Raw genomic sequence first — 27,556 nt, forward strand, 5'->3', positions numbered from 1 at the left:
TTGGGTTGCTGCCAGAATTCCTTCATGGTCAACTAGTTCACCTATAAGGCATGGTGACTAAATCAGACTCTTTTCACAGATAGGACGAGATCACATAAGGTCTCATTTTTCTGTCTAACAACTCTATATCCTGCTAGGCCTGTACCCTCACCCATCCTCATGGTGTTCTGGATACACATCACATGCATTCATCACCATGCTATGAAAACACCAACAAGTGAGTCATCACCTTCAGCACTTACGAAAAAGTATGCTCAAAGAACCTTTGAAAGTTAAAGTGCATCAAATGAAAGAAGAAATGGGATCCAAAAGAGATGTGGGCTAAAAGCACAGAGGATGGTGTTTCAGTTGAATGATGGTTCAGTTGAAGCACAGTAAGTTTTTAAGCCATAGTAACTTGTCTAAGGCACTCAGAATTTGAGAACTGCATTTCTGTTTAAAATTGATGGTAATTGGTAAGTAGTTGCCATGCCTGTTTTATAAGTATTCAGGTTCTGCAGTTCTGACTTAATAACATATATTTGCCAGAACAGTATTTGCTTTTTCAGAGACTGATCATTCCTCTAGATGTCACAAAACAGATTGTGTCTCAGGATATGGAAGTCCCATTTGGATAGGTCAATAGATAGGGATCTTCAGAGGTGCAATTCCTGCATCCCAAAGTCCTGATGCTTCATTTTGTCCACAGTATGTGCACATACAGCTCCATCACTGTATACCATGTAATTAACTAAGGGGAGAACAAATTGCTTCTGCTTTTCTGAGAAGTGATGAAAGGTATGCGTGTGACACATCTACAAGATTCACTCTTGATGAGTCATGTACCCATCTTCTACAATTTCTTTGTGCTGGATGTAAACAGGGTGACAAGGTGCTGGCAGGCATTTTACACGGACTCTGCCTGACAATGCCAGGGTCAGAAACCCATTTCTTCTCTTTACTGATCCCATTTTCCACAGCTTTTCATCAGATTGAGGAGGTATGGAAGAATAATGACTTTTATACCTCCTGATCAACCTTGTCAGGTCTGGCTCCAGAGTGTCTCTAATGTGGACGTGAATACTCCTCAAAGTTTTTTCCTCTAAATCTATTGTCTTAAGACCTGAATTGATTGCTTCAATGAATGAAGCATCTCCCAAAAGGAACAGAAATATTCTGTGAGAATAGACTCTTCCTGTAATTCTTTCCAGGCAATTCCTTGTAATACTATTTAGGAATCTATGTATCAAGTATGTAGTCTAGCAAACTCTATATAGTAAACAGATCAACTTTAGAGCTGTAGTACTCATCACATTCTTCCTAGTTACAAATGTTCCTTAATACTTCTTGAAGCTGAAAGACACTACTCTCTCCCTTAGCTCCACAATGGTTTATTAGTTGCTTTATCCTCAAAACTAGTTGATAAACCACTATTCAGATTGCAAGGAACCCTGTAGTAGTTCACACCATGTTATATGTGGAACAGGAAAACTGAAAAAAGAGGTGGATATTCTGTATATAGTTTCTATGGAAAAAAAAATCTCAGTTCCAGTGTTCAAATGGTGCATGTAGACTACACAACATTGTTATCTTCAGGTAATGATTTTATATTTATGACTGCAATAATAAACTGTAAATAATCTATTGTTTTTACATGGCAAGGTTTTAGCAGCACGGGGCTGCAGGGATGGCCTCTGTGAGCAGAGCCCAGCAGCTGCCCCATGTCAGAGCAGATCCAGCTCCAGATGGCTCCAAAAGGGACCCACTGCTGGCCAGAGCCAAACCAGGGAGTGACGCTGGGTGGGCCTCTGAGAGAGCAGATTGAAGAAAGGGGAAAAAAACATCTTGTGGAGAGCCCGCGCAGGAGCAGGCCCCGGGCTGGAGCTGCAGCCTGTGGGGAGGAGCCCACACAGGAGCAGGGGGTCTGGGGGGAGCTGCTGCCCATGGGGGACCTGTGCTGGAGCAGTTTGCTCCTGGGGGATGGACCCCGTGGTACGGAGCCATGTGGGAGCAGTTCTTGGAGAGCTGCTGCCTGTGGGCAGCCCCTGCAGGCTCAGTTCGAGAAGGATGACATCCCATGGGAGGGACCCCACGTGGAGCAGCGGCAGAGAGTGACCGTGAAGGAGCGGCAGACACAAAGCATCAGGGACTGCAGCCCCCATTCCCCTGCACTGCTTGGTGGGAGGAGGTAGAAGAGGGTGGATAGGGGAGAATGTGATTGTTTTGTTTTGTTTTGTTTTGTTTCGTTTTTCTCACTGCTCTAGCTTGCTAGTAATAGGAAATAAATTACATTTATCTCCCATATGCTGTCTGTTTATCCCTTGGCAGTAACTGTTGAGAGATCTCCCTGTCCCTTTCTCAGCCCATGAGCCTATTTTTCCACCATATTATCTCCCCCTGTTGGGTTGAGGAAGGGAAGTGAGAGAGCAGTGTGGTGGTGATGAGCTGCCCATCCATGTTAAACCACCATGTCAATAGTAGTAATATTCCCATCTCCACCATTAATTTTATCCATTTGTCTACTTATTACTGGAAACAACTTAGTTGTATTTATTGTATTTTTTTTTCAGATGAAACAAGCAGTGATTTGACAACTCTTATGAAACTATTATTGACTTGTTTCAGATGTTGTCAGTTGTTTCACTTACACTGTTAAGTGGCAAGAAAAAAAGATTTTTTTTTATTGCATGTTATTCTTCAGGTGCTTGGCGACTAATTAGAGCTTTTGCTTTTGAAAGGCCATGAAGTATTATATAATGAATAACTCAGCCATGTTTTATAATGAGCACTGGAACTTGTCAACACATACTGCTCTGCATAGGCAGGTGTGTTTCATAAGAAACATTTTTTACAGTCATTCCTAAATGAAAGTTACTTGCCTGACAAGGGTCAGACACTGCCCCAGGGTGTCCAGGAAGGGCCATGGTGATGGTGACGGGCCACACAATCACCATTTTGCCACAGTATGAAATTAATGAATGCATCATATTGTGGAAGTCAAAATCTCCTGTTATTTTTATTCTTTTGAAGTTATGCTTATATGGTTATATCTATGCTCTAAGAGCCCCTCTGCTTTCATAAAAAAAAAAAAAAAAAAAGTGTTATCACAATTCCATTTATATTTTGACTAAAAATCTGTGTGTAGTACAAAAGCCATTCTGTTTTAAACATATGCTCTATCGAATGAGTTTTAGTATGAATCTAAATTTATAATTCTTTACATAACTGTTATTTTGTTAGTTTTTAAAAACTATTCTCTTTCATTTGTAAATGCCCTGTGGCTTTTAGAAGCACTTTTGCACGTTCACTAGCTCTTTCACTGCACTTTAAATCCATGCTAAATGTAGCATTCCAGAGAGTGGTTTATTTCAGAGGAAAAAATAACAACTATTCAGTAAATTTAGGACTTGAGTGGCATATAGTTCTATGGCTAATTTTGTGAAATCAGAGTTTATTTTATTTTAAGTTCTTGTTTGGAAAGGGCATGGTAAGATTAACCTTGGAAGCTCTTAATATTCTGTGTGGCCCCTTCTTCGTGTGAGCCAGATGTTGCAAACCAAGCTTAGTGTTAATTAAGAAGACACATCTGTGTGTAGGAAATAAATTCATAAAATTACTTCACCAATGGTTTGACAATTGTCAGATGCAATGCTAGTAGCAGTTGATTAATACATTTGTTTTAAATTGTATAAAGACTCAGGAAAATGTAAACATAGACAAGTTTGTTTTTTTGTAGTGCACAGTACAATCTCAAAGTTAATTGCTCCCACGAACACTCATGTTTCCAGTGTCTCAAACTATTCTCACAGTGATTTTTCTTACTGTTGTTGTTCCCCATGTATTGGTGCAGCAGATGGGTCCATTAATGTTAATCAATTAGCTAAGACTGAAAAATCAAACTCAATTAGCAATAAATTTCAATAGAGAGACACTTATCTTCAGATTTCAACCACGATGAATGCCATATGCACCAACTATGCCAGGAAAGCAAATTTTCAGTTTTGGTCCCTGAAAGTGCAAGAAATACCTCCCCAGAAATGTAGATTTCATCAGTAGTGTACCTTTACAACTACAGATAGGAATGGCCACATTTTAAATCATATTTCAGAAACTGTCTGTTTTCCACATGTTGAAAGAACATACTATTCTTAAGTTTTAAAGAACTAATTCACGGAATGAGAAAATCAGTCTGAAGTTTTTTCCAAACTTCATCTGAAAAGGTTTTTAATGCCTTTTTGAAAGTTATAAAATGAATTTTAAATTAGCTTTATTTTAAGCAAAAAGAAAATTTATAGTGGAACTTGATGAGTGATGCAATTCCATATATTGCAGCTATTGAGAAGAGTAGGTGAAGTGACTTGACAAATTTCATGGTTCCTTTCTTCTCTATATATTCTCAGTTGTTATGATTGCTACTTTTTTTTTTTTTTTTTAGAAAAAGAGCTCAAACTGAAGACCTTGGAGACTCTAAAATGTTGTTCTGACTATGTTTGCGTCTCATTTTCCATTTCAAAGGGGTTATTCAAATATTGAATCTTTCCTATGACATATGCTAGAAATAATTCTTGTGCTTCCTTGTGCCCATAAGACAGAAATGCATGTCAAGTCAGGTTTTAGCTGAAGGAATTCATCTAAAGGTAAGCTTTTATCCCTTTATAAATGTTTTTCTCAGATTTTTAGCACAGGTCTACATTATCAATCTCACAAAATCTGATTTGTGGGTGTTTTTTTTTTTTGAAGTAAAGATGAGAATAAGCTATTTCCTATTCTCAAAGCAGGGACCATGGAAGCACCTCCCATGTAACATTAATAGTACTGTAGGTCAATTTTTTAGAACTGCTAATAGGTCTCCCATCAGTGCTTTAGATGTAAGGTAAGAAAGGAACCAGATATTTTGAAGTAGCAGAACTGATCATATTACAAGGATCCTTTTACAGATCTTTTTTATAGACTAGGAGACTCAGGCAAGAATGTTTTCCAGAGCTCCCATTTTCTTGTTGATGCTGTTGTTTGATATATGAATATGAATCCTAGTTACATATCATTAGGATCCACATGGAGTCAAGTCCAGTTGGAGGCTGGACTTGACTCCATATGGATCCAGCTGGACGAGGGCATCGAGTGCACCCTCAGTAAGTTCGCAGATGACACCAAGTTAGGTGCGTGTGTTGATCTGCTTGAGGGTAGGAAAGCTCTGCAGGAGGATCTGGATAGGCTGGACCGATGGGCTGAGGTCAACTGCATGAAATTCAACAAGGCCAAGTGCCGGGTCCTGCACCTGGGGCGCAATAACCCCAAGCAGAGCTACAGACTGGGAGAGGAGTGGTTGGAGAGCTGCCAGGCAGAGAAGGACCTGGGAGTGATGGTGGATAGTCAGCTGAATATGAGCCAGCAGTGTGCTCAGGTGGCCAAGAAGGCCAACGGCATCCTGGCTTGTATCAGAAACAGTGTGGCCAGCAGGGCTAGGGAGGTGATCGTCCCCCTGTACTCAGCTCTGGTGAGGCCGCACCTCGAGTACTGTGTTCAGTTTTGGGCCCCTCGCTACAAGAAGGACATCGAGGTGCTTGAGCGGGTGCAGAGAAGGGCGACGAAGCTGGTGAGGGGCCTGGAGAACAAGTCCTACAAGGAGCGGCTTAGGGAGCTGGGCTTGTTCAGCCTGGAGAAAAGGAGGCTCAGGGGCGACCTTATTGCTCTCTACAGATACCTTAAAGGAGGCTGTAGTGAGGTGGGGGTTGGTCTGTTCTCCCACGTGCCTGGTGACAGGACGAGGGGGAATGGGCTAAAGTTGAGCCAGGGGAGTTTTAGGTTGGATGTTAGGAAGAACTTCTTTACTGAAAGGGTTGTTAGACACTGAAACAGGCTGCCCAGGGAAGTGGTGGAGTCACCATCCCTGGAAGTCTTTAAAAGATGTTTAGATGTAGAGCTTAGGGATATGGTTTAGTGGGGACTGTTAGCATTAGGTCAGAGGTTGGACTCGACGATCTTGAGGTCTCTTCCAACCTAGAAATTCTGTGATTCTGTGATTCTGTGATATTAAGTCCAGAAATAATATTTTAAGTTCTGCTGTGTTCAACTCATGCACAAAGATAAACCAAAAAAAAAAAAAAAAAAAGGGTTTCATTTTTATATAAGTAGATTTGAAATTGGAGAAAAAGGAGTAGATTTCCAGATGGGAGTCATGAATTCTTTTCCTGGACCCAGATATGTTGTTCATACCTTAAACTTTTGCAGAATTTTCACTATATGTGCCTGAGTAATGCTGATTTGCATAAGGAAGATATCCTGCTTTCTGCTTCCTTCCAAAGGGCTGGGTTTGGCTTAGCTCTGTCAATACTAAAGGTGCTCACCTACACGTTTGACAACTCCAGCAACTGATGGTATTACTATTTCAATTCATGCTTCTACATGCCATTATTTAGGAAGACTCATTTGGGAGACTGAACTTGTTGGATCCTGTACATTTTATTAAATTATGTAGCTAGTGTAGCTGGTTTGCTAGATATGAAAGATTCACATTTGAAAATTCATTTTTTTTTTCTAATGCTGATGTCAAATTGGGCTTTGATGAATAAAAATATTATTTAAGTTTACTTCCAACTTGTTTTATTTTTCTGATAGAGAGATTTTTCATTGTATCAGGTTCCACCTGATCTTAGGAAAAATAATGCCACTCTTACTCAGAAAATCTGTCAAATCATTTTTGAGGAGAATGAATACCATTGGTTTTCTTAAAATGACCAAAATCCTGTTGGACATACGTTTATTACATCATACTTTTATGGGAATGTCAAAGAGGCAAGCAATAGAGAAAATTTAATCTACAGTTTTACTAACACTATATTGTAATACATACTGTTGTGTACAATAGAACCTGACTGCTGTTTTTCCTAGTCCAACATAATTTCTACTTAAATTTCTTTAAAATATGCAACTCTTTTACCAGTGATTAAAATGTGGTACACTTTTCAGAATTTTTTAGCTTCAGAACCTCATTTTCTGACAGAACTATTGTTGAAGTAACAAATTCTGTTGGTTGAATAATAGCATTAAAATCCAAATCCAAGCAAACAAGTTGGAAAAAGAGATGATCAAAGAGTAAACCTTCCTCTGTTTTTAAAGTAGGCAGTACGGTGGTGGTTCTATTAAAAATGTCTGGAAAAAATCAATTTTTTCTGTTCTCAGATCTGCAGATTTAGTATTCTATTAGTGTGAAAAGCAACATGCTGAAAACAGAGCATGCAGAAAAAGCAAGGATCCAAGTATAAATAGACTTTAAATTCCTCACTGTTCAGACAATGTGCAAGCTGTGCACAAAATTTGTTAAACGTGATGTTTATATATTATCTCAGTTCAATTGTATTTAAATCAGAGAAGCTTCAATAGCTCAAATTTTAGTGTAGTTATTGAAATACCAGTTAGTATCATTTTAATAGCAATCATTCTGGAATGATTTGACTCAATTCCCAGAAATACATGCAACATCATTTTCAAGGATTACCGCACAACCAAATTGGCATTTGTGATACCACTGCTTCCAGAAAGGGAATCTTATATGGAGTAGCTTTAAAACATCGGGGAAATGAATCAAATAGTATCCTTTTCCAAAGTGACTGAGATGTTTAAATGGATGTATAACTACTCAAAACACTGTTCAGACATGTTTGTCCAACTAGAGAAGTAGCGCGTGCATTCTTGTAAGTTCACTGCTCTGTAAATCCTGACAAGTAGTATAGCCGGCACTGTTTGCTATATGGTTTATCACATGTAGTAGATGTATGAAAAATGATAAATGTGCACATTCTTTGTACTAATGGTCACACAAGATTCCACAGAGATCATGTTTTCAGTAAAATGTGTATGTTTTCCATAAGGAACCATTATAGGCTCTAGCTGTTTACTGTAAGATATCACAATAAAATTACAAGACTGGTACTGAGAAAGATGAATAATGCAGTATCTGTAATATATGTTAGAACATTTATTCCTTTGCTCCTAACTTAATGCACACACCTACCTACTAATGATAGATTTCTGGACTTCAAGCAATGAAAATCACATAAGGGAGGAAAAAAAATATGACATTTCAGTCCTTACTAGTGTGGTTGAATGGAGATTGAACAAGGTTCTGAATAACTGTTTGTGGAGCTTATCATGGAGAGTGAAGTTTATCTGAGGTGACCTCAGAGAACAGATTTTGATTATGGTTTTGAGAATCCTTCTTCACCTTTGGCATCTTGTTGAATAGAGAACTGAAAATCACATGGTTAATATTCAGCCTGAATGTGGAGTGTCTGGATATGAGCTATAGTAGTGTTAGGAAATTTTTTTTGTTACTTTATTTCTTTCTCAGTGACAGCATTTCAGTTCACTTTTTAAAAGTTATTTTTAGAAAGATAGGAAACCGGATTTTATTTTATTTTTATGACTGTTAAGCCTTGTTGGTTTTTGTTTGTTGGTGGTTTTTTTTTTGGATTTCATAAAAAAAAAAAAACAACTTTATGATCATATGTACAGCTAAATACAAACAGTGGCATACACATACTCATAGTTCTCTATGTGCATGTCCATATGTTGTATGTGCATGAATACAATACATTTAGATTAGGCTTCTTTTAGCTAGCCAAACCTAGCCAAAATCTAGCTTTTAGGGAGGAGAAAAGACAGAAATAGAAGGGACATTCTGCCTGTACCAATTATCTACAGTTGTCTAGTTGAATATTCAAAGGCAAATGTAAGCTCACTAGTCCCTCAGTTTTTCCTCGCTGACTATTTCTGTGGGTCAATATATGGGATGCTTGTAAAGACAGTCTTGCCCACAATTGAGTCCAGTTGTTTCAGATTACCTATCAATCTTAAAACTTGTGAAAGAGTGAAATGGTTTGAGTTTTTATTTTTGCTAGGGAAGACCTGTTGAGGTTGTATATTGTTCTTAAGTGAAAGGGTGTGTGTGTTATGTGTAAAGAATCCATAGACTTAAGAATTACCTGGTGTCTTGCTAGAGAGTTAGTGCATCCCTGTTCAAAAAAGATTGTCTTGTTCAAGAACATGTATGATAAATCCACTCTTAAAGATTGATTCTTTCTAACATCAAGAGTTGGACTTGATGATCCTTAAGGGTCCCTTGCAACTCAGGATATTCTATGATTCTATGATTCTATAATACATTAGCAGATACAAGGATAGAGACCTTCAAACAAGAATCTGTTTCTCCTTCAACCAGGACCTTCCTCAGATTATCTTGATGAGGTTTTATAGCAGAGGTCTGCACAAAGTCTATTATGAGTCCATTGGCATTCTCCTTAATCCATGGAGTCTTCTAGCATTGCTCTAGTCTAGTTGTGGAACAATAAAAATCATAGAATCATTGAATTTCACAACAACACTGTAAAAGCTCATGGAATTATTTCCAGTAATAGTTATCTATTATTATTATTTCATTTATCCATTAAACAGTACCATTGCTGTTCAGTTACCTGACTAGAATACTGTATTACTAAATAAAAAGTCCTGAATAGCTTTAGAAGGGTTTCCTTTAGGGACAGGCTTCTCTTTGTAATAGTTGTATTTGTACTATTATCAGACTCACCAGTCATACCCTGCTAAACTACATACTTCAGATGCTCATAAGAGTACAGCTGGTATGGCTTCTTTGCTACTTCAAGAACTGATAGCGCGTAAGTGTTATGAGTTAGAAGATCAGAGATGTTAAGGCATGATTTGTACTACTCCACAAGGCCTCAGTGTTCAATAAGGGATACTGTGTTCTGTTGTATTCGGGTCATCTTCTCTGTATGCCCATCAATTTAGCCTTATTGTGTTCTTTGAAAAATTCATCTGGCTTGGAGGTCAGTGTTTACACTAGATCTCTTCTCGCATTGCTCTAGTAAGGTGTTTTACAGTCAGATAAGAAAGTATTTCATTGCTCTGAAGGGAAGTTACACAGAAGTGACCATATTGTTTCTTCTTATTGTCTTCTAATGTGCTTGTGTTGTTTTAATTGGACCATATGAAATAGTAATATCAGTTTTTGGACATCCTAGTCATTGCTGCACGTGAGCCACTTCTAAATATATTAACACATAAATTACTTTAAAAATTATTTTATTTTGGTGTGTACATGAAAGAATATAGAGCTGCTGGTAGTTTTTCACACTCATACTAGAATAGGTTGTAATAGCAATGAAATCAAATTCTGAAAAAGTCCAACTGGAGAGAGAACTTCAGGCATCTCCCAGGGTGAAATGTCCCAGACAGAGACAAGTTACTCAGAATCAGGAAAATTGTTTTAAGCAGTTAGTCAAAGTGCAAGTTATAAGGGCTCCTCTATGCTGCACTGTTATTTAAATTGAATCTCCCTGTCTACACTCAACCCAGAATTTTCTCAAGATGGCAGAGGGGTATGCAAGCCTTCAGTTCCGAAGCTGTGGCCATGACTTCTCTTTCACGTTTCCTCTGAGGCTGCTAGTAGAGAATGAAGTTTCATATCTTAGTTACCATCTCGTCATCTTTGCTGTAATCATCAGGAATTATGAAAGTGTGAGTTAAGTATGTGTTCATATATGAACACATGCATGTGTATATGCACTCAGACAGTTTAATTACCATATGGTGGCTCTAGTTCTTCAGCATGTATTGATCATATATTTGTAGTTGTCATCTCTTCATTATACTATGGAGTTTTATAATACGTTCTTGGGGAGGGTGCAAAGGGCAATTGGGTTTATTCCGTCTCCCACCATTTGTAAGAGAACAACAGGGAAATAGGCAAGATCCCCAACAGACAATAATGGTAATTAGAACATAATCTTGAGTACAGTGAGAGTGATACTGTTAATGAAATATAAATGAACAACATTTGTTCAAGATGCACAATAGCTGTCCTGTAAATAGCCATTTTTTTCTATTTTTCTTGATGACAATCTTTGCCCAGCAACTATTCATGGCTTTAATTTAATTTATTTTCTTCATAATTATACAAAGCAGAGTCTGGAAAAGCCAAAAAAAAGTCACACAGAAATATGCTGGGAGGTGGTATGGCATCAGTAACAGAAATTTTATTCTAAAATAAATTCTTCTTAACAAGGGATTTTGAGTTATAAACTGTTAGCATTTTTAATACAAATCTTCAGCTAAAACACAAAGACTGGTACTATTTGTAAGCTGAGGAATTTCCAGTAATTCTTCTTCTTTTTTTTTTTTTTTTTTTTTTTTTTTTGTAGTGGCATATAATATGGTAGTTTATCATCATTATATTTCAGTTGTCATACTTGTCCAATTATTCATCCACCTCTCCATCTCGTAAACCATTTGCAGAAACAGTGCAATGTATTTCTAGGGTGGAAACCAAGCACAGTAGTTCATTAACCCAGATTTAAGTTGTTTCCTGGATACCTTCAGAGATTAATTATGAACTTCACACCTTAAAAAAAAAATCAGAGATTGATTTAAAAACTAAAATTGAAGCTAAACATGTTTTCAGCATGGTTTCTTTTTATGTAATCCAGACTTTTTTTCTTGTTTTTCATTAGAAGTCATGATATTACTCTATGGAACAGAGTCACTACCTGGATAAATATATGAATGTAGTGGAGAGAATAAACTATATAGAAAAATCGAGGGTAAATTGAACTGAAAAACATTTGTGGTTAACAACCATTAACAAATAAATTGGGTATTTTAAAGGTGGCTAGGTTTTTTTCCCCCTCCTTCCCCAAATCAAATTTCATGGAGAAGTTAAGATGAAAGACAGCCGAAGGGTTGGAATTTCCCTTCGTCTCATGCCACCTACTGTCCCAGAAAATGCACAGAAGCAGAGCTGTGATCCATTCCCTCTTTGTGGTGCTTTCTCACAGTTTCTGATTGTCTCTATCCTCACACCCTAGCCTTCCCCAGGGTGAAATTTGCTTAAGCTTCAGTTAAACCCTGGAAGCTAAGTTGGCACAGGGGACGGATTTTGCACTGGCCCTCGGAAAATGGCTCCTTGATTTGTCCCTGTTGCAGGAACCATGGCACAACAATGCAACATATAAACATGCATCTCTCTTAACATTTAGTCAAATGTAGCCACTCAAATTTTAAAAGCTGGTGCAGTCTTTGAGTATCCTTAATATTTTCCCTGCTTTGAATAACAGCAAGGTAGACAGCATGTATTTGTTTTACTGTTGGCAGATACCGATTTAATTGTTAGGCTTTGAAATTCTTTGAGTGGATGAACGTAAGATGTTTTTAACATTGAGATCTAATTTTAGTACATATTCTTAAACTGAAATGAAAAATACAAAGCAATCAGGATTTTATTTTATTTGCTTTACAAGTGTTCAGACTCAGCATCCAGATTTATAATGTGATAGTTATGCCAGCTCGAGATTCAAGGCTAAATTATAAAGTCGGTTTTCAGCTTCAGCAAATGCTCTCTGGGTCCTGCTGTGTTTCACTTAATAGCAAGGACAAGTGGATTCCATCAGTAGGAGAGCATGTTTTGCATATGAACTACTGCAAGGCATGAGACAATGCTGGGATGGAGCAGGACTCAACATCAGGACACTTTTTATTTATGGACGATTGCTTGCTTCTTTTCAAGCATGTCTTTAAAGCTGGGTTGATGATTTAAGAGCAGATGTGAAGTTATAATACTTTCATTTTAAAATGAGCTGATATTTGTCCTGTAACGTGATGATAAAATGCTGTGATTTAATATGAACAAGATGGTATTTGTGGGCATGAAGAGATCTTGGTAGGTGCAGAATGAGTACAAAATGGTAATTGAAATGAATTTATCTTTTTTTCTGCCTAGAACTAATGCAGTTAAAACCTCATCTTTTGATCCACATTCTGTGGAAAATTATTTTGTATAGTAGAAAATAGTTGTACATTGTTATATAACTGTATACGCATATGTACAATGGCGTGCATTGGTATATGATGACTTTGTTTATCAGTATGTTTTTGTCCATATTTTGTGCATTTGTTTTTTTTTTTCATTATCAGTTGGGTAGTTCCTGATTCTTGGATGTTTTATTTTGCAGCCATTTTCTGTAGGCTAACCTTGGTAATATGCAGTTTTAGTAACGTTGTCTATATATATTTCTCAAGTCCTTGACACAGATTGCATACACATTCTGCCACCTTGGACTAGGAAGCTGTACAAGTAACTTTCCTTAGTCAGGAACACTGCAAGTTTAGCTGCAAACCTAATATACCCAGTGCATCCCAAGTTCACTCAACACAGATTACTCCAATTTACAGAAACATAATTAGAGACAAAATGAGGAAGATTATTTTTATACCAAATTTCAGCTTTTCTCTCTGCAGCTGTTTGATTATGCACTGTCGAAGAGTCCATGGATGTAAACCAGCCCCTTTCTGAAATAAAACCTGAGGTAAAGAAAAACACTCGATTTGTACAATTTATTAAAAAATAGAGATCATGATTTAAGTAACTGGGTGAAACTCATTTTCTTTGCCTCAGAAACTCCTTTTCTTTGCCAGGAAAACCATGGAATTCTTGGCTGTGAGAAATCCTAATTAGTTGCATTTTGTTTCTGCTATATCGAAGTGAAACACTGCTCTCTGTGCCTGGGCTGATTTTAATCCTCTGCTAGACTCTGAAATGGAAGAGCTATAGGTTACTGCCACCTAGAGCTGGAATGTCACCCACTCACAGCTAGAGAAATGGACCTTGTACTGAAACCCCTCTGGACAGAATGCAGTAGATCTTAAAGGTGAGCTAAAGGAGAACTTTTCCAAGCTGGTAGTAATTGGGTTTTGCCAGCATTTTATGGCATTTAACTAAAAATAGGGCTACAGAGAAAGTAAATCCCCCAGTAGCATATTCAAGCAATTTGCTTCTCATAAAAGCACCTTCCTACTGGCAGTAGCTTGGCAAAAATGTTTAAATTTCATAGAGAGGAGAAAAATACTCCACTTCTGAGAATCCTTATGCCAGCCTGCATTTGAAACACCATTAGATTTATAAATAAATAATTAAAAAATGACTGTTGTGCTGGGGCCTATTTGGTCATCGTGTTTTTGTGTGTTGCACCTATTTTTAAAGGCTTTCAATGTTCTTTGTCTCCTGTAACCTCTGTCCCTTCTCCCCTCTGCATTTTTATCTCTGCACTTCAAAAAAAAAAAAAAAGCACATTTTAAATTAAGACCTCAGGAGAATAGGAATAATAATGCCCAGCAGTGGTGCGCCATTTTCTGTGTATGCCCCCGCCTTTTTTTTGTTCTGTGCTTCATTGCAGTTATTTGCAATATCTTCTTCAGTAAGTAAAATTCAGGACTGCTAACTTCTTCTGATAATTGTACTGCTTACCCAGTAAATATTTGCATAAAAAATTCTGTGTGCACGGGAAGGAGGGGAGATTGTCGTTGTTTATTTCCATCCGAGTGTATCCTGTTTTTTCACTTATTGCTGTGGTATCTGAGGAGTTTTTTTCTATGCTCTTCCTGATTTCATTTCCCTTTCTATGCTACATTGAAGAAGAGTGCTCTATGTGGGCCAATCAAGCTACTTCACTCCCAAAAGGATTCCTTATGTAAGTAGTTCCAGTGAGATTTAGTGAATGATGTATTTTAGTAGAAATGCTATGTTCGTGAAGGTATCCTGCGCAGTGAAGTGTATAAGCACATAGGCAAAAGCCTGCATAGCACTGCTATCTTATTTTCACTTAAAGCAAAGAAAATATTTTTATACTGTGTTTACATATAATTTATTTATAAAAAGGAATTAAGCTTGAGACTTTTATTTCATTTTTGAATGCAGAATGAACCTCAGAAAAAACAGGAACACGTTGTGCTGTTAAAAAGAGAGAATCAACATATTCAAGCCATCCATCAGAGCTGCCTTTTGTTTGAGCTAAGTTATGCCTATAACCAGCCTTTCTTCCAAACACCTACCTTTCCTCAAGCAGGAATTATGAACTGACATCTGAGTCACAGAAGCAGAAGTGCAAATTCTTTGAGGCAGCATCTCCAATTATCTTTCTTTCCAGCAAATGTTATGGGTATATTTCTCTCTGCCCAATTGCTGTAATCATTAATAATTAGTAATAGTACAATTCAGTTTTTACATGTAAAGCTTCATCCTCTGACACATGATTTTGAGCTGACACTGCTAGCAGAACACATGAAAGAAAATGGAGTTTGGTTCTCATTTACGTCTCAGCTTACACCATTTCAGAGAGCTGAGATTCCCTTGCCTTACGTGAAGCTACTCTGATTTATACCAGTGAAGTGAAAATCTAATCAAGCCCACAGCTGGATACATTCAGCAACTTTTTGTTCACCCAAGATAACTCTGGATTGTATTGATCTGCATTATAGAACTGAACAGAAAACAACAGGAGGGAAATCTGAGAAACAGTGTCTCATTTATACCCTAATAAAAGTTCTTAAGGTGCTTGTTTCATTGCTGTACTCAGCTGGATCATCTTTAGAAATCAATGAAGGACCTGCAGTCAGAAGCATGCATAAAAATGTCCTGAACTTATTAAGTGGTTTCTATAGACAGAAGGTAAAGACTGGGTGTGGGGGCGCAGAGCCAGCAAAAACACTGCAGTGCCAGGGATTAAAAATTTGTCTAACTTTGTCTTAATTATTCTTTAAAGCAAAGCATAGACAGTATAAGGGGAGAGCTAGGGTGGTATAAAAAGAGATGGAAAACAGAGCACCAAAGTGCTGTTTGAGTCATTTCAAACTGCTGGATGAATGACTCTGTAGGAGAGAAATTGCTGTGGTGTCACTGGCTTGCTGCTACCAGCATGTATCACTATGGATGTCAGTGTAAAGTAAAACTAGGGAAAAAAGAAATCCACTTGCTTCTCACTTCTGAGACAAAGAAAAGGGCAAAACCTGCTCTACCTCTAGTGATAGCAGGCATAGATAAGTGTATGTGTTTCTGAGAAGTCTAGGAATTCATCCTTTGAGATAAAAAATAGTCTTTTCATCTTGAGACAACTTTGCCTCCCTTACAACAGAATGACTTAAGTGATCCACACAGGCCTGATTAATAACAGCAGAGAAAGACTGTAAGCTCTAAACTAATATAAAGTCAATTCTGTCACATTTGTCTTTCAATATTTTAGACATTAATATGTATTTAATGTTGATGAAATAAAATGGCTTGATGTGTCCCTTAGAACCCAATGTTAGCTGAATGTATAGTAGCTCGTGATTAAGTAGTACAGCACTTTGGTACTCCAGCTTAAAATTGGCTTCTAAATAAGTGCAGCACAAACAGAGAGGGCAATTGCAAACAAACACTTTCAGATCTCCCTGTTTTGGAATGGACATGTAGAGAAGAGAAAACCAGCATGTTTTCTCAACACTGATCTAATAGGAAAGGATGATTAAATCAATATTGTGTCCCAGAACCACATCAATATGAACAAGAATCCAACATCACAAGGATATGTTGCAGCCAGGAGACTTACTTGATTCAATTATTTATAAAGATAGTGTGCCAATAATCCTGACTGTTGCATGACCTATTTACATTTTCTCTCCTGACCTCACTATCATCCTGCTTTCTGGAGGGAGTTAATTATTACAAAGCCGTCAGCTGCCAGACAAATCTTCAGCAGAGAAAGATGATATAATGATTTTGCATAGAATTCCTGAAGTGTTAAGGCACTCTTCCTAAAACAATTTTCCAATTAATGCATTGAACTGTAGGAAGTTATTTGCCCTCCCACTTTGCTTGCTTGAGTAAAGAAACATATATTAACGAATGAACTGGTTTGGTTTGCTTTCATTTTAGTCTAAGGACGAGATAGTGAGGATCTTTCTTTTTTCTCCTTTGTGAACATATTACCCTTTCCTACAAGCAGTCGCCATAGCTACTGGTAAATAGCATTATGTTTGCCTTATTCTTTCTGTTTTGAGAAACAGAAGAAAGAAAAGGGGGGTGATTTTTCCAGTAATCAGAAAAGAACAGAATTCTTAAGTAATAACCAATTAGTTCTGTCTGAAAAGTAGGAGTTTAATGCAGGGCTCTCCTTTATTCTGCAGAGAACATGACTGTGAACCTTTGCGTCTGGTTTTAGCCAACTCAATACTTCAAAGATTTTTGTCCCATTAAATGCTTTCATCCATATTTGATACAGCTGGAAACAAATCTGCCACAGCGCAATATGGATAATTACTTGGATGTCCACATTTGCAATTTTTTCTGTCTACATCCATTTTCTCAATTTAGACAAACTTTAGGTTGTCTCAGACAGTAATTCAGATTGTTTGCTTTCAAGCAGTGCCTGGCTCCAAGCGGTGTGTAAAATTAGCTGGTGCTTTCATTTTGACCTCCAGACTTCCCAAATATATAAGCACAACAGTCTGTGCATGTTCAGAATTATGTAGTTCAGAAAATTCGATGTGAATTTTCATACACAGTCAGTTTTTTACCTATTCTAAATTTTTTGCTAATATTTCTCATGGGGGAAAAGCTGCTTAATTCATGTGGTTTAGACCAGGATCAAAGTGGCTTATGGATTTATTAATGACATGTAATTAACTGGCAATAACTGCACTATACATTCACGATCGATACCAGCAATGTGACGGAAAACCCACAGTACTACTTACTGCAGAACGTTAATAAATGTCAATGAATTTCCAAGCAATTTTCTGTAACTGATCTGCACGCAACCTCACAGCATGGGCACCCAGCCCAGCCTGGGCTGCAAACACTTCTAGAAGGTTTGCAGGTGGGTACCCACCTGCAGAGGTGTGGGAGCTCCAGCTCTGTGTTCACCCCTATCACTGCCTGCACCCCACTACAGCAGTGCCAGCCAGGGCTGCTGCTCCTCATCCCGCTCTGGGGCCTCTCCCAGCTCTCTTGCACATCTCCAGGCTCCTTGGTTTCAAAAGTCTCTTCATAATTCCCTGGTTATTGCATAGTCTGGTAGGAGGCTGCTGTGGAGTTCCTCATTAGCATTATCAGCTTGGGACAAGCACTCACATGGATTTGGGTGTCCCATCCTGCTCACATTCCTCTGTTATCACCTGCTGGTTTTGAGGGCATTTTGCTGAAGGCAGACCAGGCAGGCACTTCCCAATATTACTGTATTGTTTAATAATTTTGAATATAACTTCAAGTAAATTATCTGCTGAGGTCCAGGTATATTATGTTTGTTTTACATTACTGGAGCATCAGGCCTTTTTCTTTTTTTCTTGAGAGAATTAGATTCTATCGTAACATCTCTGTGCAATGCTACCCCCAACCCTTGTTTTTTTCCCGAAGCTGTATTTGCTATTGTACCATGTTCCTATTATTTCTGTTATATCAAATTTTATGGTCTGCTTATTCTGTTTGGTTTTTCCTCTGTAATGCTCAAATTCTTCATGTTTTAATATTGAAATATCTAGGGGCCATTATTTTTCTCAGTGCCAGTATCCACTCTCCTAGCTCAAATGCAATCATTTTACTAACTAAATTGCTTGGTTATTGTTCTTGTTAATAATTATATTTTCTCCATGCTGTCTATCCTCTTTTTGCTGATATTGCTCAATGATTGGAGTATCTTTGCTTACCCACTTTTTCTCTTTATTTATATACAAGTAGGATATAAACACTGCATTTTTTTGCTCCATTGTTTATTATTTTTGAGTTTGACAGAAGCAGTCCAAGAATCTATTGTTCCAGATAGTCAGGTGGAATCATCAGACAAGACTCTTTCTGCAATTATTTCTCAATAATTGCATGTCCCCGAACCTTTGTTGGAAACATGCAATTTTAGTGACTGCAGCATTCTTTTATCTTTCTTCTCCTGAAGCCAGAAGATTTTCACTGTGGATCATCACACTTTCCTTCGTGTTTTACTTAGTTTCTAGAACTTGCATTTTAAACTTTGGCATTTTTTTAGTTATAAACATAAATTAAAAAAATTAAGTTTAAAATCTTATTCTTGATAATAAGCATTACTAGCCCCTGCATGATGTCAAATCTTGAATTTCAGGTAACAGTTGTTATCTCAAACCTTTAGATGAACCACTAAGATAGGATATACCTTAACAATAATAACCCCCAAGAAGCAGGATATCTAAGTTATGTGTTTGCTTTCTCCATACTCTGTGCAGACTTGTTGACACTTCTGGAAGAACGTGCCACCTTCCTCGTACATGTATATTAATACTTTATAAATCCTTCTCTGGAAGTACTTTACTACCTATTTGACTACTGAGGATATACAGGTAATTAGCTTGGTCTAGATGTCTAATTTTCAGATCACTTCAGTTCACAGTTTTCAGATCACAAGTTAAAGCAGAAGGTTCCCACCCTTTCTGATTATGTAGTAAATTGGTATTTAGTGGTTAGTATACACACATTTGTAATCCCAACTTTGGGCAAATACACTTGCATGAATCTTATTTAGATATTTAAGGTAGACCATATTGTCTGTTTTTCAAGTTAAATAAACCCAGAGTCCAAAGTAATAGCACATAAACTTGCCCTTGTCCATTGTAAAATTCCAATTCTCTGTTGAGAGTTCTGACAGATAACGCTGACAGTGCTTGTTTAAGCTGTCTGCTCCACTTCAGAGTCAGATGAAGATACGTATGCCTGCATCTCATCACACAGTTTGGCTTTTTAGTGTAAACCAGGTGGATTTATATTAAGGTACTGAGCTGTGAAGAGGTGCAACTGAAGGTTGCACCTTCTGTCGTACTGATTGTCCCGTGGTGGTGCTGCCTCCAGAAGAGGATGGTGTTGATGACTGATGGGTTGTGACTCGTAGGCTGTTTGAATGCTAAAAAACACACAGAAATCAGAGATTAGACAATCCTATGCATACAACACTAATTTATCTCTTCATCTTCCTTTGCTAGCTTGCTGGGGGTATTTTTGCTAGATTTCTTTCTAAGCTTACAGATAATAAATGAATGTAACCCAAACTTCAAACCCTTATATCCTGAATAATTGAAATACTTCAGTGTATTTTTAAGTCCATTGAAACCATGGATTTGGTTTCACGTGGATCATTGTGACTGTGTACCTTGAGATGATTCCTAACAGATAAAATGGAATTTCAGTGCACTCTGTTGATTGCCCATTATTTCTGCTCTAGCTGTAGCATATCTCTTAAATTACATTCTGTTCTTTTATACTCTTCCAAGATAATTGGTGCTTTCTGCCACTTTAGTAGCAAAAATTATTTACTCGTAATATTTGCAGTCAATGGCATTCATTAAAGTACCTTTATCTTTCCTAAGATACAGCAGTGCTTCTCCTCACTCAAGGCAGATGGTATAGTCAAGGGTTTAGCCTTATGATGATGCAACACATCTAATTCTTTGAAACTTTCTTCAGTAAATACTGACAATTTAGCATTGTATATGAAAGCTGAAGGGTTTTTTAAGTACCAAGAGATTGTGCCTGCCTTGTTGCATTTCCTCCTTTCTGACAAACATTTTAAAACATTTTCCACATAGAACATGAAGAAGGGTGTGATATGGTTGTAATCATGGGTGTAGTGTTGTTTCACATAATGCACAGTATGGATAGTACCTGATTTGAAATTAAACAAGTTTCTAATCTACATGTCATGACCTTGTTACATTCAGAATTCCAATACAGTTAAAATTCTTGTCTGAAAACCAGAGAATATGCAGTTTCAGATTCAATTTATTTGTCCATGTATGGAAGCTAAATATAAATACATTTATTTCTCTGTAAATTAATTTTTCAGGGCATACAGTTGTATTTATTGAGTTCTACGTAAATACTACTTCATACATACATGTCTCATTAGTAAAAGCTTAGAAAGATTTGATGAAAAGATGTCAAATACCACAGGACCTTTCCTTTGTGAGTTTAAATCCTGATAAGTTTATTATCAGGATTTTTTAAAAGAGTTTGAAAATATTGTCTATTGTTTCAGATTTAAGTACCAAGAAAGGTTAATTTAGGTTCAGTTAAGGTTTGGCTACTTAAAGATATAACAATCTCTCTATTAATGTTTTTTATTATTATTGTTATTAATTGGTGTACAAAGAAATGTACTAAGTACAGTAACAAGAATGTGTCACAGATTAAATATCTAGGGAATATTACAGAGTTCCCTTTTATCTTGTAAATTTAAAAAGAAAACACGTAGGGCAAGTCCATAAACAAAAGGAAACATTTATTCACTACATATTTGACCGAAGAAAACTTCTAATTGAGCGCAGAAGAACAAGTGACAAAGCCATACTGGCATTGTTTGACAGTTACTGACTCTTGGTTTTCTGGGTCTTAAATTGAAATTAATGTGTATCCATCTAATAAGGATAGAAGAACATTGCATTTCAGAGGTCAGCAAGTAACTTGAGAGGACATTTTTTGCCTAATTATGATGAAGTCTCTTCTTCTGCTGTCTTTTTTATATTTTAAAATATTCTGAAGAACTCCTGTTCTTATTTTCCTTTAAAGTGCTAAATTATCTTGCTGAATTGCTACTGCTAAAAGTGGACAAATTGGTGACCTGGTGAAAGGCTTACAATTACATTTTCTTCTCACATTGCAGAATCATTCCTTTGTCTTCATTGCTAAGCCTCACTGTTTCATTAAGTAATACTTGGATTTACCTTCATGGATTTTGTGTTTTGCACTTATTTACATTTTTAAATTCATGAAGATGACACTTCTCCATAACTGAGCACTTCTCTGTAACTTCTCATAAACTGAAAGAATTTATCGCCACATTTCTGACCATCAATGAATATTTATACCTTAATGAGATGGATTTATTTTTGGAAACAAATGAAAATTTGGGTAATTCTTTTATTATTTTATTTTGTTAGTACGTGCTGATGTTATATTATTAGTGCATTTCCCTTCTTGATCATCAAAAATTAAGGTAATGATGACTTGTTTTCACTTGCTTTTGGTTCAACTACACATGTAAAGTGCCTCTCCACAGGCACACAAATGCATTGGCACATTTCAGAAAATCATTTTCTGAGTCTGGACGCTTAACTGTTGAACGTCTGCATGCAAATGGAAGTGTAGAGCCTGGAAACACTGTTCTGAACACTTACTTAGTATTCTTGGAAGCTATGGATACAATAGGTATAAGGCAAAATAATTGCTGCCACTGTTGTGAAACATAAGTCAGAATTTTTTCTTTTCTACACAGTCATCAAGGATTCATGGTAATGCATCAGGTATGCATCTATAAATACCCAGAACAAGGTCAAAGTTAAGCTTGTCACCCAGAGACCAAATTAATAAAATAAAAATGAAGTTGGACATTCAAGTTTTAACTCACATGTCTGAGTTTGTAGAAGGAAGTGCCATGCCCTGTCTGCAGAAGCAGCAATATGGTAAGAATAGTAATTTTTTGGCTATTGCAGCTATGCAGTAAATGTCTTCCTGAGCTTCTTGTGGAGAATATTTTTCCATAAAGAAGCCCAGAGGGAAAGACATATCACATAGCAGAAACATGTCAAGGAGGAATTATTTGGAAGCTGTTCGAATGGCTGAGCTGCAGCACTGGAAGGACGATGTTACAGAAATAATGTTTCTCAAGCATGGTTCAGTTGAAAGGGATGGAAAAGTCCTTTAAAAACTGAGACTCTTATTAGTGAGAGGTAGGATAGACATGGGGTGTTGTCATATCCATTTGCATAAAAATAATTGGAATTGAGTGTTAGGAGCTGCAACATTTACCAGAGTGTAGTGCTAAGATATGAAGGTCCGAATCGATCTCTCCAAGTTGGTTGGGAGAAGACGGTGAAATATGACAGGCCAGCATAATAGGTAAGAAGGTAAGGTTAGAGACAAATTATGATTAATTAGAGCAAAATATAGAGTGAAACCCTTAGGAAAAAAAAGACAAGAACTGGCTTCCATTTTAAGTTAGAAACAGTCTCAATATAGTTCTTAGGACTAGACAAAGCAGTGAGAGTGGAGAATACCCATACCTATCATTCTTACCTTGTCTTTACCACCTTTTGTAAAAAAAGGTTTCAAAATTTAAATGTGATAAGTGAAAAATTGCAGTGAGATAAACCACCAATATATATTTATCACTAGTGAAGGTAAGTAGTTGATTCAAGCAAAATTATTAAAAGTTGGTCAGTCTGTAAAATTACTAGGTCAAGTCAAGTCAAATTATTCTTTTATGTTGGCTGAAATGAGCCAAAGATTAGTCTGAGACTGCAAATTTAACTGTTTTATTACATAAGTGCCAGTTTATCAATCCCTGCAAACTGTAATTGCATTCTTGAAACAGTATTTTTTCTTCATAGCAACTTGCTTAAAAGGACCATGTAAGTGCTAACAAACCATGGAATAAAAGGATTTTTAGTAGAACTATTGACACAATTTTCTGAATCAATTGGCTACTACAAAAATTTCAAGGTTATTAATTCACAGTCTTCTGAAGCTGCAGAGGAGAGAAGCAGGAAAGGAGTCTGAGGATGGTTTGGAGAGAGTTATACAGTACAGCCTTTTGAATCTCCTTGAAACATCTAGATGTGGAAACATCCAGATGCTTCCAGAAAAGATGTGGAAACGATTTCACATCATTACTTGCACAACCGAGACTTGGGACACTTTACTTTGCACTCTGTTAATTACTGATGAGAAGTGCTGTTTTTGAGGGACTAGTTGATGGTGAGAAGAAACTAATAATGCATATCCTGCTTGAGAAATCTTAACTTGAGGTTTTAATTCTTGACATTCCTTGGTGGAGAAAACTGGCATTTTTTATCAATGGCTAATTTCTCTTGAGAGTGCAAGTAGGTATTTTGGCAAGTTGGGAATCAACTAATAACAGAAAGTTAGTGCTTGACTCCTGGCCCTGCAGACTGCAGTTTTTTACACTCTGATGATCACTGCTTATTTATTTTTCTTTAGATTTCTTGGGCCTTATTATCACGGAGTATGGCTTAGCCTGATACAGTGAAAATCAGATTAGAAACAGTTCACTTCATCTGATTCAGTTTTCATTAAAATCCTTTAAATAATACATTAGTACACATTACTTCTGACATACCCAAAGGTATGACAATGATCCGGTTCTGACCTGCTCAACTTATCTACACACTTGGTAATTCCAAGTCATGCATTTGTGTTAGCTCAATGTAAATTGGACTTCTGCTGCAACAATCATAAATGTTCTTAATGCTTTCTTGAGTTTGTATGAAGCCTGCATGCTGCCAGAGTTGCTCTAAATGGTTTCTGCCTCAGGGATGATTATAAAATCATTCCTAACAGCTTCCTTTCAATTTATTTTATACATTAGGAAAATAAATTTTCCTCAATACAGATTTATATACTTACCATCCAAGGAAGCTTCTGAAATATGGGAAAAATTTGACACAGCATTTTAAAACTGCATGTATAAATGTGTTTACCCGGGTTGACCTTGTGGTTTGCAATTGCTCCATCAGTGAAGAAAGATATACACAAGGTCCACCTGACCCAAAAGGGGAAGCAGGGGAACAAATAAATAAGTGCCTTTCAGAAAGAAAAGCCATGTAATAGTATGAGAGGTGCATATACCCCGTAGGCCTATTGTATTTTGCAGTTGAACTGTCAGAGCTGAGAAGTTAAGCTGTGTGATGCTAGTTCACTGCTCAGATGGGAAACCTCTGCAGAAAACCCAGGTGGCAAAGAGGCATTGTTGTTGTTTCAGCAAGAGACACTCATCCCTTTAAATCAGTTCCAATTAAATTTCTTAGTCTGATGCCGAGGAGCACAGCAGTTCTCTCTTAGATGAGACCTTAGGCATGAGTCTTAAATCACTTTCAATTGAGAAAGGTTTTCTGAAACTTCAGAAATACATATAATATAGCAGATTTACACAGGAGTAACCTAATGGCTGGAAAACAGCGTGCCTTCTTGCAGTTCTGCTTGCCCACACAAAGAAGCGAACATTTCCTCCCCAGATGTTTGGTTCTTATTAAGCTACTGTTGCTTTCTGTCTTGAAGAAGGCTGCACATCAGTGGTACAGAAAAAGATCTATTAAGTGTAGTGTTCAATTTGAATTATTAGCTTAAGAAACTGTAGCTTGTTGTTCCATAACTTAAGCCAAGATGAGCCTCACACATTAGTAACGTGTTCAGTCACTTTATTATACAGTTGGAATACAATATATCACCAAAATTATATCCTTATCCTGATTAAAAAGTGTTGTGTTTTTTTATTATTATTATTTTTCTTGGTAAATTAAACATATTAATTAATTTTAAATGGGTTCTTTGAGAATGACGTTTGTTTTATGAGAACACTTTTTTTCAACTACAGCAAAGCTTGTAGAAGTTTGTATTAACTGTATTTGAACAGTTATTTCTCAAAGGTTCAGGTAAAACCTTTACAAAAAAAATCTTTAAAGCTGGTATTCTACTTCTTTTAGCAGCAGTTGAAGAAAATATTATTTTGCAAAAGTCCACAAAGAATTTCCCTACCATCATCTGTTGTCTTTAGTGAGTGAATTCATGGCAGCCTTGACAGAGTAGCCAATTCTCATCGCTCCTCTGAATTTTGTCTATTCATCCAAATAGACAAAACAACCATTTCAAAGCAGGAAAACACTTCCTATGGAACTCTCTGTATTTATTTAGTTATTTAATTTATTTATTTTTAGTCATCATTGAACAAGTAGATTTCCAGAATCAGAAAATTAAACAATGCTACTTTGTCTTTCACAAAATTGTATCACCAAGAAACTCTTAGGAAAATTTGGGAAGCGGAGAGGAGGAAGATTTTTGGCTATTCACAGGTAAAGGTATCGAAAGTTTGGGGAAAGAAAAGATAATATGGGTTTGGATATGAAATGATATCCTCAAATATATAATAAAAGTTTCAAATTTGTTGCTTCTTGATATTAAAGATGACATCTAAGATGAGTTTACTTACATATTTAGACTGAAACTTATTTCTTACAACTTTGTTACCTTCTGCCACCATACTTACCAGGCTCCTTAATTTGAACTTATAGTCTATAGGTTATTTGGGCTTTCAGCTGATGGCCAAACAAAGCACATTTTGACAAAATTGTTGTGTTCTTATGTATGATGAATGTGACAAATAATAAAAGTTTGCAACAAAGATCCATCATGTCAGAGCTTGAATTGTTCAACAGATTATTTAATGTCTGTTACAGTACATATTAAAGCAGCTAAAATTGAAGAGGTCACTCTTGTGATCTTCAAGCAATGTCTTCTACTCTGTTTTACTTTTTCCTATTTCTCCTGTCTTAGACAAAAGAATCCCTATGGGAGATGGGTAAGCAGGAAAGCATGTTATTAAGATGGAAAGTATGAGCTACTGAAAACAGTTCATTGTCCATACTACAATGATGGCAGGGAAACTAGGAAGATATATAGATATATTATTCCCTCCTTATTTCAGTAGGGTGACATAAGAGCAGAGACAAGTTTCAGTGCATTCTTTGGACAGAAATTAGTCCTGGTCCAGTTTTCCAAGTTTGCCTCAAATAATAAATCTTAACAGCAAAGGCATTCAGGAGATAAGAAGAATTGCATTAATCTTTTCTCAGTTAGCTTTAACTTTTTGTGTTTCTTGTATAGGCACACAAACAGCTAGATGTACATAATTAATTTTTTAAGGGAGACATGGTAGGTACTATACGACAGCTTCCAAATGTTTTTCTAAAATATAATGTCATTATCCACTGACAGTGGACTAATAGCTAAAATTCTGGCAGCCATTTTAGATAATGTTTACAAAGTAGAGCTTCACATCGCTTTCTTTTTAGGGAAGAGATCCGCTTTTAATCAGACTATACTGGTCAATCCATAAATCTTCTTTGGGAATCTGCTGCATGACAGGAGTTTGAAAACCTAATTATAGAAACTAAGATATACTGAAGAGGAGGCAGCAGTACAGATAATTTTGAAAACAGAGCCTTATTTTGGCATGTATTTTCAGCATTTTCTTATGTTTAAGTGTGACATGTCATTTTATCTAAAATATTTGACCCAAAGCATAGGGAGCACGACATCATTATTTGTGTGTCTGTTAGCAGCATGGGAATTGTTACTGAATTTCTTTGCAGTGAGCCATGTAGAGACTCTGCATTTGATTCTCCTTGAAAGACCATCACAAACATCTCAGCTTTGTGACAGAATAACAAATAGTGCAAGGGACAACTTGCTTAGACACTGCTCTACTTAATGGAAAATATCTAAGCAAAAGAAGACCAGAATTTAATTCCTTTCACCTTCATTCCCTGTTGAAAACAGAGTTCTTCCGTATTCAATCTCAATATATGCCTTAGTGTTACGGCTTTGTTAGCTTGCTTTTTGCTGCCACCTAGTGTATTTTCTAGTATATCACAAAGCTAAGTTTGAAATTTTTGCAAAAAGGGCTATGCTCATAAGAGCGATTACATTTGTATTTAGCATGTAAAAGATAAAAAAAAAAAAGTAAACATTATTTTTCTAACAGTAAAGACTTTCTCCTTGTGTAACATAGCCCTCTATGTATCTGCAGTATGTTCTCTTGAGTATTACTCATTTCTTTTGACCCTGTACCTTTACTATGTATCATTTGTCTCATCTAAAGAAATTCTCATATTTGTAACTGTTCTATTCATCTGTTATCTGTGCAGTCTCTTCACTCTTATG

General features: G+C 36.7%; 1 protein-coding gene across 3 annotated transcripts in view; it reads left to right on the top strand.

Moving 5' to 3' along the window:
* Nucleotides 1-27,556, top strand: part of EYS (eyes shut homolog) — a 723,774-nt gene that overhangs the window by 616,690 nt on the left and 79,528 nt on the right. The window lies entirely within an intron of this gene.

This window comes from Aythya ferina, assembly GCF_964211825.1.
Source record: "Aythya ferina genome assembly, chromosome: 3".
Lineage (NCBI taxonomy): Eukaryota > Metazoa > Chordata > Aves > Anseriformes > Anatidae > Aythya > Aythya ferina.